General features: G+C 38.0%; 1 protein-coding gene across 4 annotated transcripts in view; it reads left to right on the top strand.

Annotated features, from left to right (window-relative positions):
- The first annotated feature begins 4,352 nt into the window (after window positions 1-4,352).
- Window positions 4,353-12,210, top strand: part of slc20a2 (solute carrier family 20 member 2) — a 50,540-nt gene continuing 42,682 nt past the window's right edge. For all 4 annotated transcript variants that reach the window (XR_013283437.1, XM_077520598.1, XM_077520593.1 and 1 more), the window contains exon 1: window positions 4,353-4,678. The gene's annotated coding sequence lies outside the window, so the exon portion shown is untranslated. The remainder of the gene's footprint in view (window positions 4,679-12,210) is intronic.

Raw genomic sequence — 12,210 nt, 5'->3', positions numbered from 1 at the left:
ATAGTGACATACTACCGGGAAGCTAACGCATGCTAGGTGCTAGCTTACAACCATGCTGTAGTTCAAGTTCTACAACCTTTAACACACATTCGTTTTATTCAGCAATTATAATTACAGGTAACATTCTTATTATACACGAGTCAATAAATAATAAATGTCAAATTATAATAAAGCCTTTAAGTTTGTTTAATTTAAAAGACGCCTCTTTGCTTTAGCCTTTAGCAAGTCATAAATGTAAGCTATATTGAAATATGTGATGTTAATTAGCTTGGGTTTCATTTGCCACACCACTGCAAAATTATCTTTTTTTTAATGTGATTTTATAAATGACTCACACGTGACAATTCCCAAATTCAAATAGCAACATTCAGAACATTTATTTGAATAAAATGAAAGACTGTCAAAATAAAATAAAAAAAAGAATATTCAGTGTACACTGTATTTTAAAGCCAGAGCTGAATGTTTGTTTTACCATACTAATTACTCTCAATCACTAATTTGCCACAACAGATCATCAGGTGTGCCACGGCAAATTATCTAATTCCAGTGAACTGGTTTAATATTGGGCAGTGGCATGAAGTGAAGCAAAACAATGAAATGTTTTTCCAGCTGATGGGAGAAGGTACAAATAATCTGTGTAGGCCTATCCACAATATGCAAAGCGTGGTGGGGGGTGAGAAGAGATTATTTTAATATACAGTACTATACTTTGTGTCACATTTTTCCAATGCAAGACACTGTACATGCCTTTGCACCATAATGGTTTGTAAACGACGTAAGGGCAATAATGAGCCATTCCATTTTGTAATAGCGGCACATTCAAATTATTATACTGCTAATTCCCATTTTAAACAATGTCTCATCGTTACACATCCTTTGTGACTTACTATCCTGAGATTTAAAAAAATAAATAATTTCCTTTTAAAATAGTCCAATATCATTAATATGCAATGTTGATATAGCTACTATGAAAATAATTTTTGAAAAGCAATTTTTTTTCACACATGCCTTTAATTTAGTCTTGCTTTTTCTCTGTAGATAAATGATTGTATTTTTGCTGATCATCAAACATAATACTGTTACATTTTGCAGTAGATACTGGACAAGTCATATTTTCACCACTAGATGGCAACAAATATGTTGCCTCCAAGGAGTGCTTACAAGTCCTCCCTGGAGCATCAGGTGTCCCCTCTGAACACAATTTTGCCAACACCATCAGTTTAAATGGCCCAGAGGACATTTTAACGTTGTCTTTCATTCCCTGGGAGAACAACAAAGTGACAATTCAATTATCCGGGTGAAACAATCCAGGAAGATTTATTGATTTGATTACAACAACAAGCAAACCTTTTCAGAGTAAACTTTGCCAATTGGCACAAAGGTAACACAGTCATAAAATCTCAAATCTTACATTGCTCACATATACTGCATTTGGATTCATAAAAGCCATCCATTTTTTAAATGGCTTGTTGTCATGAGGATAGCAGGTGAGATGGAGCCTATGCCAGTTGATTTTAGGCAAGAGGTGCTCCACAAAGGTTCAATCCCAGAACCTCTACAATGTGAGGCAGACATGATGACAAGTCTACCATGCTACCCCAATCCATAAAATGTTCTTTAAAATGTTAGTTTGACTTGAGAGGGAAAGCACGTTTTGAAGACTGTGGTCCATTGTGAGGTTTGTTTGAGGCTTTGGGTTGTTTTGATAAAACGTGGTAAACACCACACCCCAAAGGCTTGCCTAGACAAGAGATAATAAAGGATGCTGGCGGCATTTGTCCTTGTGCGCTCAAGTACACCAACGCAGTCATGATTACAAAAGCATTCATATTTCTCTTTCAAAGGCCGTGTTGCAATGTTGCTGCTGCTGATACACGCCAGCGAGGGTATTCATTATAACAAGTGAGAAAGTTGGCAGAAAGAACTCAATATGCCTTCAAAAACTGTGAAAAAGACTTAACAAAAAAAAGCAAGGCAATTTCCTGTAGCTTGGGGTATTTTTCCCATGGGAAATTATGGAAATAGAAATAATTACTTCCAGGGTAAAACTGTTGCCGCCATGAAACATTTATTAACTAAACAGGCAATGCTTTTAAGATTCTTAACAGTCGTGGAATTGTAAATTTAAGTTATTCACTTTTAATAACGATACATTTAAAAATAAAAAATATATATAAAAACAGCAAATGCATCTCATCTCTGATGTGTAAGTCAGATAACCAATAAAATAATTTTTTGGATGCAATATAAAATCAATCAATCAATACATTATTTTTAAAAAGCTAATTTTCCTCAGTGGTGACATTAAGAGCAGCCAACAAGTGGCTAAAAGTAGGAGCTAATATTAGCATGCTATCTGTTCCTCTCTTTCTCTAACGCCCCATATTGAGACTGCTCCTTTTAAGTCACATAAAAAAAGTGTTCTACTGTATTATTTCATGTAGACATTGCATTGACCTCACCATAGTATTCTTCACTAGTTGATGTCAGGGTCACTTTAAGAAAGGGGAAGCCATTCCCTTTCAACAATTCAAGTAAACAGGGAAAGTTTGAGGTTTGCTTGAATAGAAAAAAACCCATACTGTTTACATTTGGAAAGCGCTTTATTCACTCAAAACGTGACTCAATTTTGCCTTTTGACAAGACGGTACAGAGCAGTGCGAGCTTGTTTTCTAAAGTTGGGTGGGAGAAACGTGACATCATGACACATCTTCTTCATTTCAGCACCACGTTCATACTATTATAAGTACAGTACGCCGTATGAACTCAACTTGTCACTGTTTTTTTCTTACCACCAGACTGAATCCATCAATGAACTCTCATCTGAAAGTAACTTGTAGTGCTGAGAAGAAAGAACAACAACAACAAAGAACATGTCAAAATAATGGAGTGTTATGATTCAAATGGATACACAATTCCAGCTGTTTGCTTCTTTGTGACATTTTGTGTTATTAGAGGGCAGAGTTGGACAGAATACCAAGCTACTGATAAAAAACATAGCAGTTTATTATTATTATTATTTTAAAAATCAGAACATGAACATTCAGTATTATTTTAAATATTCAGATAGTTTATGTATTTAATGCTTATTGTATATATTTGAATACAAACAGATCAAAGTTTATTTCCACGATATCTGTTAAAAATAGAAATGTTACATACTGTAATGGCTTAATTCAAATCCTAGTCTTTTAACTAATCGTACTAATTTTATATTCAGTACAATTCAACATTAGGATCTGTTTTGGGCCACATGTTTTGGCCATAGCCCCGGCACGTTGGACAAATTAGATGTCTCTTTAAATCCAGTGTGGAACACGCCGACCCAACAGGCGTGGGTGAATACTCAGCCAGTAATTTGTTCCACCCAACTTCTGAATGGAACAAAGTCATGCATGTCTCAACAAGACACTGTCTTTATACAGTTGAAGGGTGGGAGTTAATTCTTCAGTTGAATTGATTGGGAATTCCATCCATCCATCCATTTTCTTGACCGCTTATTCCTCACAAGGGTTGATTGGGAATTGGACACGTTAAAATGTATTTTTAAAATCACTTTGTGTTTTACCCCCTTATAAACCATACTGTCTTACGTTCATCAATTGTTTTTGTTTTTTTGTTTTTTTAATGTGCTTGTCCTTCTCCCATTCAGTTTCACTTGACCTGGAAGTATGTGCTCAAATGTCTACAGTGTGAGCTACATGTCAGAAACAAATTGTTGAAATAATTGTACAGGGTCATTAATGTGACTGGCTGAAAAAGTAATATTAAATTAAATAAATAAAATTGACAGTATTAGATTTTCAAATTATTTTATGCCTTGTTACCCTCATAAATTCAAATATGTCAAATATGTATAGTGCAACTCTAAATTGTCCTCTCATGCATTTTAAATTTCATAAGCACATGTTGAATCCGTCTTGTTATCAAGTTATCTTTAACTGCCTGCTAACCATAAGCAGCCCCCTCCCCTCGCACACGCACTGTTGTTGGACGCTTGCACTTGTTACATAACGCAAGAAGCCCCTGCGCACGTCTGCTACTATAATGGCTGCGCGGCAAATTTAGCAGGATGAAACACCATCATTATTATCATTATCATTATTGACCAACTGGGTGGCAATATGCTGCAGCCTCCGCATTGCTAGAAAATAAAAACAGTTTTTTTTCTCTCTCTCTTTCCCCCGCGAATCTGATTCAACTCACCACTATAATTTGAATGTGCATTTATAAAAAGGTATAACAGTCATTTTGTTCGTAATTGTTGTGCACTAGAGCAGAATGACCACTCACTCGCTCTCCACCTCTGTAGCTCGACCCCCCCCCCCACCCCCCCCCCCCTTCCTCCATCCATCCCAAAGCTGTCATCCCGAGTGTGCTCGGCTCAAATCCTCTGAACGCCCGGATGAGAGACGAAGCACGGAGCCAGGAGACATACGCGGCGTTGGCAACATGGTGGCGTGAGAGAGACTCCGAGTGAAAGGGGCAAACAGACATCACTCACCCGAGACAGGAGCGGGGCGGGGGTATTGGGCGACCGACCCGACAGGCCGACCGCTGGAATCTTGTGACGTTTTTTTTCACCGGAACCTCCATAGGGGTAAACATAAGGACGGCGTAGAGAGGCCAGACGCGGCGTTGAATTCCTCAAGCTTCGAGGTTTTGTGCTGTTCTGTTGGTAAGTACCTTGTCCGAGTTTACCTTTAACCCTCCATTGTTGCTAGGAGGGCTGTTTCTTTTATTAGGAGCTAGCTTGTTGTGTGTCCGCGTTGCGTTCAAGGAGGAACGGGGCCCTGGGCTGTGTGTGTACGCGTGTAGTACAAATCAGTAGCCGTGGCTCCAAGTCACGCAGCTTTTTTTCCTCCACGCTATGACACGTTCGCGTTGCATTTCGAGATGTTCTATCTCGTATTTGTACGCTCGTCCCGTAGCAAGTCAAGCACGCCACCGCTGCACGTGCGGGACTTCCCAAACCCAGTGTGCGCCCACAATACCGCACATTTTAGACACAAACGCCGGCTGCGGGGACTTGGACCGGCTGCTGGTTGGGACTAATGTGGGAATTGGACGCTCCAAGCGAGGGCGAACGCTCGGCTGCTTTGATTTTTTCGGGGAACGCCTGTTCGTTTTACTGTTAATCACGCGAATTAATTTCACTCTATTGGAGCCGCACGAGTGTTCGGCGATGGGGAGAGTCGACATTGCGCAGGCGCAGTGTGCACTATGGCAGACCAATAGTCACCCTCTTTTTCACTTAAACACTATGGCTGAACAATTCTCAAAAGTAATCACATTGCGAATATAATATAATATTGCGATTTCATATGCTATTTTTTTCAAGGTGGTCTTCCCTTTCATTATTATTTTTTAAACAAAGAAATATATATATATATATATATATATATATATATATTACAAACAATATCACGTTTTATGCTGTACATAAATGTTTTAGTCTTATAGGTTAGGCTTACTAAAATTAAGGCAATCTGAAAGTTAGTGTACTGATCTACTTAAATTAAAGTTGTTAACATTGACTTGGAGTCTTTTAAGCATTCATCATTCCTACCTCACTAAATTGTACCAGACAAGTTTGGCATATTATTAGCATTTCGTGTACGCTTTTCAAATTTGCTTCAGAGGACCAGACCACATTATCATCAACATTTAAAAATCCCTGTTAGTTTTCTAACAGCACCACAGGTGGGCAGCATAAGAGTGAGATCATGACTGATACATAGCACATGTTGAAGTTATTATCGCACATCATATTTGCTTGAGTGTACAGTTTCTGATGCTGCCTCTAGATGTTCTTCATTTGATTGGTTAGTTTGTCAGAGCAAAACGTGTTACATCTAAATTCCACTCGTTAAAAATATGTGTACACATCACGCACCTCTGTGAGTGTGTTCCCTATTTTTTTTTAATGGAGTCCCTGTTGCTGTGAGAAGCCAGACACTCATTATGTTCCTCCTACCAAAGAGGGAGCCAATCCCATTGTCAACATGATAGATTTTCCACCACACAAAAGGAGTGAGTATTCAGGAGGTGGAAAGAATAGCAGGAACACCCTGCATCACAATCCGTCGTACAGCAGCATGAAAATCACAAAATGCAGAAATATTATAGTCTATTTATAGCAGGACTATTGTATGGCGCTAGATCTTATTGTGATGAACAATCAAAGTAGTCACGTACTGTATTTAGCTGGCTACTGACTGAAATGAAATTGAACATTTCCAGGTACACCTTATGTTGGTCATCAATAAGATTTTTCTTTATTTGCATAATTTCAAACACAACTGAACACTTCATAATGATGTTTTGATCAAATGAAATGGAGTGAAATCATATTATTTGTAATACGCACGCAAACAAAAAAACAGTTTTGCAACAGAAGGGGGAAGTCGTGGTCAGTATGGAGTTTGTGAGTTAATAATTAATCATCACCTAATGATAAGAGCGCAAGAAAGGGCACCAATGGGTTTTCTGTTGTTTGTACCTATCGAAAAAGGTGTGTCTGAAAAGAAAGAAATATTTTAGGCCACTCAGAAACTTTTACAGAACTGCAAGACACAGATTGTTGTTTCTTGCCAAGCCATAAATGTTTTAAAACGGCATGAAATCATGTTCTGATAAGATAGGTAGATGAATGACTTCTGTCTTTATAAACACTTATGTGGACACACACATAAACACACCTGCTTTATGCGATGCAAAGAGCGGTGTGAGTGAGTTTGATATGATGAAGATGAGGAATATGCTGCTCCCCCTTCCATTTTATTTCCTGCAAAACATCAATCTCTTCAACAGCAGTTAAGTCATAATGAATGTATTTACATCTCCCCGCACCTTTTCAGCCATGTTTGTTGAGCAGATCCTCTTTTTGTGCGCACAGGTGACGAGTTTGTCGTTGCCCAGATGCTTTCTAAGCCTGTGTGCGCTCATGCATGGATTTTTCTGTTACTCTTCAGCTACAACACAATATGTTACAGCCATCAAATAGCCTTTATTAACTGCAGGCCATTTAGTGAAGTATCTGTGTGACGTAAATCCATATGGAGTTAAACTCTTGGTATGTAAATACAGTATAGAACTCAATCTATAACTTATAAATCGAAGCATTATAAGTGTAAGTTGTTTGCTGTCAAATGTTAAAATATGTATTCTTTGGTAACAAGTGATGGTGATTTCGCCGGAGCTTTGGATTGAAGTAGAACATTACAGTCGTATGTTTCTCTTTTTTGGTCAATTATGAATTGTGAGTTTAGACACATTCAACTTCAGGCATTGTAAGCACCTTGATTTTAACAATTTACAGTTGGTAAGAACTTAAAGAGATACTTCACTTATTTAGCCCATTATAGCAATAAAATGTTACTATTTTGTCTATAATTAATTTGATACTTTAATTATTTTTCACGTAGAAATGGTACCTTTAAAAACACATTTTGCAACTTGTTGTCGACTGAAAATGACATCACAAGGGCTCAGATAACCAATCACAGCTCCCCTGTTTTCTAGGTTTGGTCATGTGACATTCTCAAGCTGAGCTGTGATTGGTTACGTGAGCCCTTGTGATGTCATTTTCAGTCGACAGCAAGTTGTTAAATGTGTTTTTAAAGGTAATAATTGTACATGAAAAATAATGAAAATATCAAATTTATTATAGGCAAAATATTAATTTTTGACTGCCCAAAATGGCTAAGTAAGTAAAGTATCCCTTTAGAGACACTTTAGTGATCAGAAATCGGGGCAGGTCACAACTTTTTAAGTTGATCAGTATCAACTGAAAAAGACTGGCTATTGTTGTTGCATCTTGTAACAATTTACCCTAAAATATATTTACAATAGCCTTTTTATTTAACAATTTAACCAACCGGAAATTTTTTTAATTAGTAGATTAACACCTTAGCTGTTCATAATGGGAATTCCTGCAATCCTCTGACCAATCGTTTTCAGACAGGATTCGGGTTTGAATTTCCCGCATTCTGTCTGTCGATGTTTGGTTTGGTTTATACATTTTTTACTTTCGACTTGTGATGTCATGTGTGCATTGTGTATGTGAAGAAGGGAAAATGCAGTTTCATTTTTTGGCCACGAGTGGCAGTAATGATTCACAATTAAATTTTCTGCGTTCAGTAGCTTTAATGGTCACAAGGACAAAGAACAAAGGAACAGAAACTTTTTCATGACACAATGTAATGTTTTTTTTTTTTTAATTTTGTGTTTTTATTTTAATTTTTTTCAAGCAATATTTTAAGAGTGACCGTAACAAAGGCAGTAGTCTGAGCCACAGTGTTCTGTATAGTGGGCGGCGCCTCCCAAAAAGCATGACTCCCGAGTCCTGAACGTGTGTTCAGACTGGGAACTTGGGAAGGAGAAAAAAACGGACACAAGCTTTCACACTCCTTCGCAGCTCATTAGGACGAAAGAGTTAGAGTGAGATAAGGACACATTTTGCTTCCAGTCATGTCAAGCCAAAAAAAAAAAAAAAGTCTGTAAGGCCTGGTGTGATATATAATGTGGCCTAACAGCTCGCTGAATAGCATCGTCAAAGACTTCATATAGCAACAGGTTAGCAAAATGTGACACATTTAAACAACATTCCTTCGAATAAGTCTAACGTATGTGATTTTATTTGTAACAAGCAAACTTGTGGCCTACTGGTGGACAAGGCAATTAATCATTAGTGTTGTTTCCATATGAGCCGACCCGACCACTCATCTACCAAATATGCCACTGCAATGAGTCATTCATTGCGCATACAAAATGTATGTACATGTGCTCAAGTATAGAAATCCTGCATATGTTAAAGCTAATACATAAATAAATGTAGATAGTATGTATGAGCTAAGTTCCTCTGTATCAGTACTTTGCATGCAGCACCCTCCGTTGTGAATCTAAAATAGTCTATTTGGAATCCTGAATTTATTATTAGAGTGGTCAGAACCAGTTTTACACGCAACATGAGTATAATTATCTTTGCAATACATGTAGATGACTTCACACGCGGTCATTGCAGCATTTCATGCATGACGAGATATGTAGTAATGTTGAAGCAATTCCTTTTTTCGGACCCTTCGACTAAAACTAAATAGAAGTGCATGTTGCCCTCCTTTTTGATGAGCCTTATTCAAAATAGCAATCGAGTGGGATCACATGGTTCACATAGAGGTATTAGACTGATTTGATTTGTACGTGAATCTTCTGTGACCTTTTTGTGAAGACAAAAAAAAAGCTTGAAACTTTCTCGCTAAGCTTCAGCTGAGAACACGTCAATGAGTTTCACCATTGGACCCAGCAACACAACAGAGAGCAATTAGCAGTTTTTTCATTTTTGGTAGTTATGTGTTAGGGCTGTTAATGGAGTGTTGACAAAGAATTAATTTGCATTAGGGGCGGTCGGGTGCAGAGAGTACATTGTGTAATGTTTTCATGTTCAACGCAACACTGAGAATGCAGAGTCAGACCAGTTTTCATGGAGGTGAGCTTTCTCAAGTACACTTGCATACTAAAACATTAGAGGAACTTTCCAACGTTGCGGCTCATTGTCTGTTCACTTAAAGTACTGAACGTAATAATGGATTTCTTAGGTTTCTCAGAACCAGAAAGCCAGATGGGAACCGTAAAAGACCGAGAATGTCCAAAGTTCAGGATTATTTTGCACTTAAAATGAAGTTAAAGTTTAAATATGTCCACTAAAAAGCAGAGCTGGCTTACATGATAGCAAAACAATGATTACAGACACAAGGTACTGTAAACATGGTAATTTGAAATAGCCAACCACCACTAATTAGTGTCATAGCATCCCCAAAAGTGGTTAAGCCAACCCGTGCACTTTCAATCACTTTATTGAACAAAAATAAACACAAAACAAAAACATTCATGAATGATTTACTATGGCTCATTCAACACGCAGACTGGTTAATGTGTTTAGCTGGTTAATAGCCTGCTGCTAACGTCAGCTAACAAAAAGCCAACGACAATTTCGTACGCACACTGTAATGACAAGTTTGCACCATGTGATTTATTTGTCGAGTCAGTTTTCATAAATAATTTCCAGTGTAATACATTTTGTAGGAACTTTATTTGTACAATCACCACCATTGTTGTTTACTTTGCAAAGCGTTCTGTGTCGTAACATAGCCTATAGACTAATGGCTGCTCGCTCTGTACTGAACAAAGAAAAACAATTGCCATTTATACTAGCAGTAGCACCAACGAAAAAGGAGACAAAATGCCTCACTGCGGGGCTGATGATGATGAGATTAATCAATGGGATAATGGGCACTCTGGTCTGAAAATATTTGATAGCAGCAGTCCGACTGGGATGTCACAAAATGCCTCTAAGCTGTTCATACTTAACTTGACTTGCAAGTGGACCAAAATCCACTTTTTGTTTGATGCATTCACACTTGACTTGACCAAACAAACCATGTCACGAACAGAGCAACTGAACTTGAAATGACAAGTGTCAGACATTTCAACTTCTGCACTTGAAAATGGTTGTCTTCTGTTTATTTCTTGCTCTGATAAATCTTGTTTGTCCTGTCAGACCTGTAACTCCTTTCCTCTAATCGTGAAACGGATACTTTCGCCTTGCCCTGATTTGTTGCTTTCTGACTTCTCTGCAGTGAATATTTTCCAGTAGTCAATATCAAAATATGATCCCTTTACATCCCCATTACAACTCCCAAAAGTTGAGATTTTCCATTAAAATTCTTTGTTGTACAAAGTAGGCGATTTAGTTAGCAAGCTGAGCGCGTACAGTTTGACGTGTACCTGTTTTTCCAGTTGCTGAATCGTTTTTATAGCTATTGACATTTAACAAGGCTGAGTAGACATGTTAAGCTTGACAATATCAAGCTTCATTACACACATCATATGATGACAGTTATGAAACATAAGTTTGAATATTTATTCGATCCACTGTTTTCATTGAAGAAAGACAAAATGCTGGTCGTAATATCACTGAAAACGTCAGTTTTTTTGAAGGCACAATTTCCTTGTGATGACAGTGTAAACAGCAGTTTCAGGTACATGCAAAACATTCATTAGGATTGTGACAGTAGAATATACATGATCAGAATGACTCGTTTTATCCAAATTTTACCCAAAATTTTCATGATGACTGAGTGATTCTCATGGGGACGTCACGAAGGGCACTTAAGGATCAGACATTTGTATTCATTTTTAAGCAACATCTTCTAGCTAGAAAAGGTTATGGTATGACCTTGTGTATTGGTGTTTTTTTTTGGACCAGTTGCTGTATATGTCGAGCTTTTGCTGTTCTTACCGCGAGGCAAATATGGATGACCTTCGTCTTACAGGCTGACACATTTAGAACAGGAAAGAAAGGAGATCTATAGAAAAGGCAGTGGATTTCTGTTTTGGTTTCCATGACAATACTGCGGGATGCTGGCGGGCTTCTTGTTGCTCGTGTCTGGCAGTGTCACAGAACAGTCTGCTTCACTGGTCGTCCCACCTCGTCCTCGGAGCACAATCACGCTGTTATGTCGTTGACTGTCATCGCGATGACAACATCACATGACAGCGTTGGTGGAAAGGTCATGCTATGTGTATGTTGATATAATGTATGCCTGTGCATATGTACTACAGCGTTCCTTTGTTCTGGCTGCCATAAACCTTTCTTGCCCTTAATATGTGGTGAGAGCGCTTTTGACGAACTCCGCTATGCAGACGTTTGGAAAAGTCACGTTTTCATATGGTAGACCACTAGACCATCTTGAGATGCTTGCCGGCGCATCAAAAAAGGCGCAAGCTGTGACTGGTGACAGAAAGAGGCTGAAAACAAATAGTGATAACTCGCAGCTTTGGTGATTTTTCATTTCAGTGACTTCAGGGCCAGAGTCAAATTTAATCAAAAACCATTTTAGCAAATCAGTTGTTTAAAAGCCCATGTTTATCTTTGCCTCAGCCTTAAATTGGATCCAATGGGCTTCTAAGTCTGTTAAATATTTGTGGTTTTTGCATGCTGTTGCTTCCAGTAAACCTTTTAAGTGGCCAGTTTACAATTATTACCACTGTTGTTTCTACTACCGCTGTCATTTTTCTTGCTTGTTGATTCAAATGTGTGAGTCTCTTTCTCTCTGGATACATAATACAATACGGTAATAATCATTTAAGTATGTGTGTTGTCATGCTGGCGACGGTAGGCTTCCTGTTTGTGTTCCTTTCTTGTTATAT

Source organism: Festucalex cinctus, chromosome 5 (assembly GCF_051991245.1).
Source record: "Festucalex cinctus isolate MCC-2025b chromosome 5, RoL_Fcin_1.0, whole genome shotgun sequence".
Lineage (NCBI taxonomy): Eukaryota > Metazoa > Chordata > Actinopteri > Syngnathiformes > Syngnathidae > Festucalex > Festucalex cinctus.
This window is presented reverse-complemented; position numbering and strand designations above follow the sequence as displayed.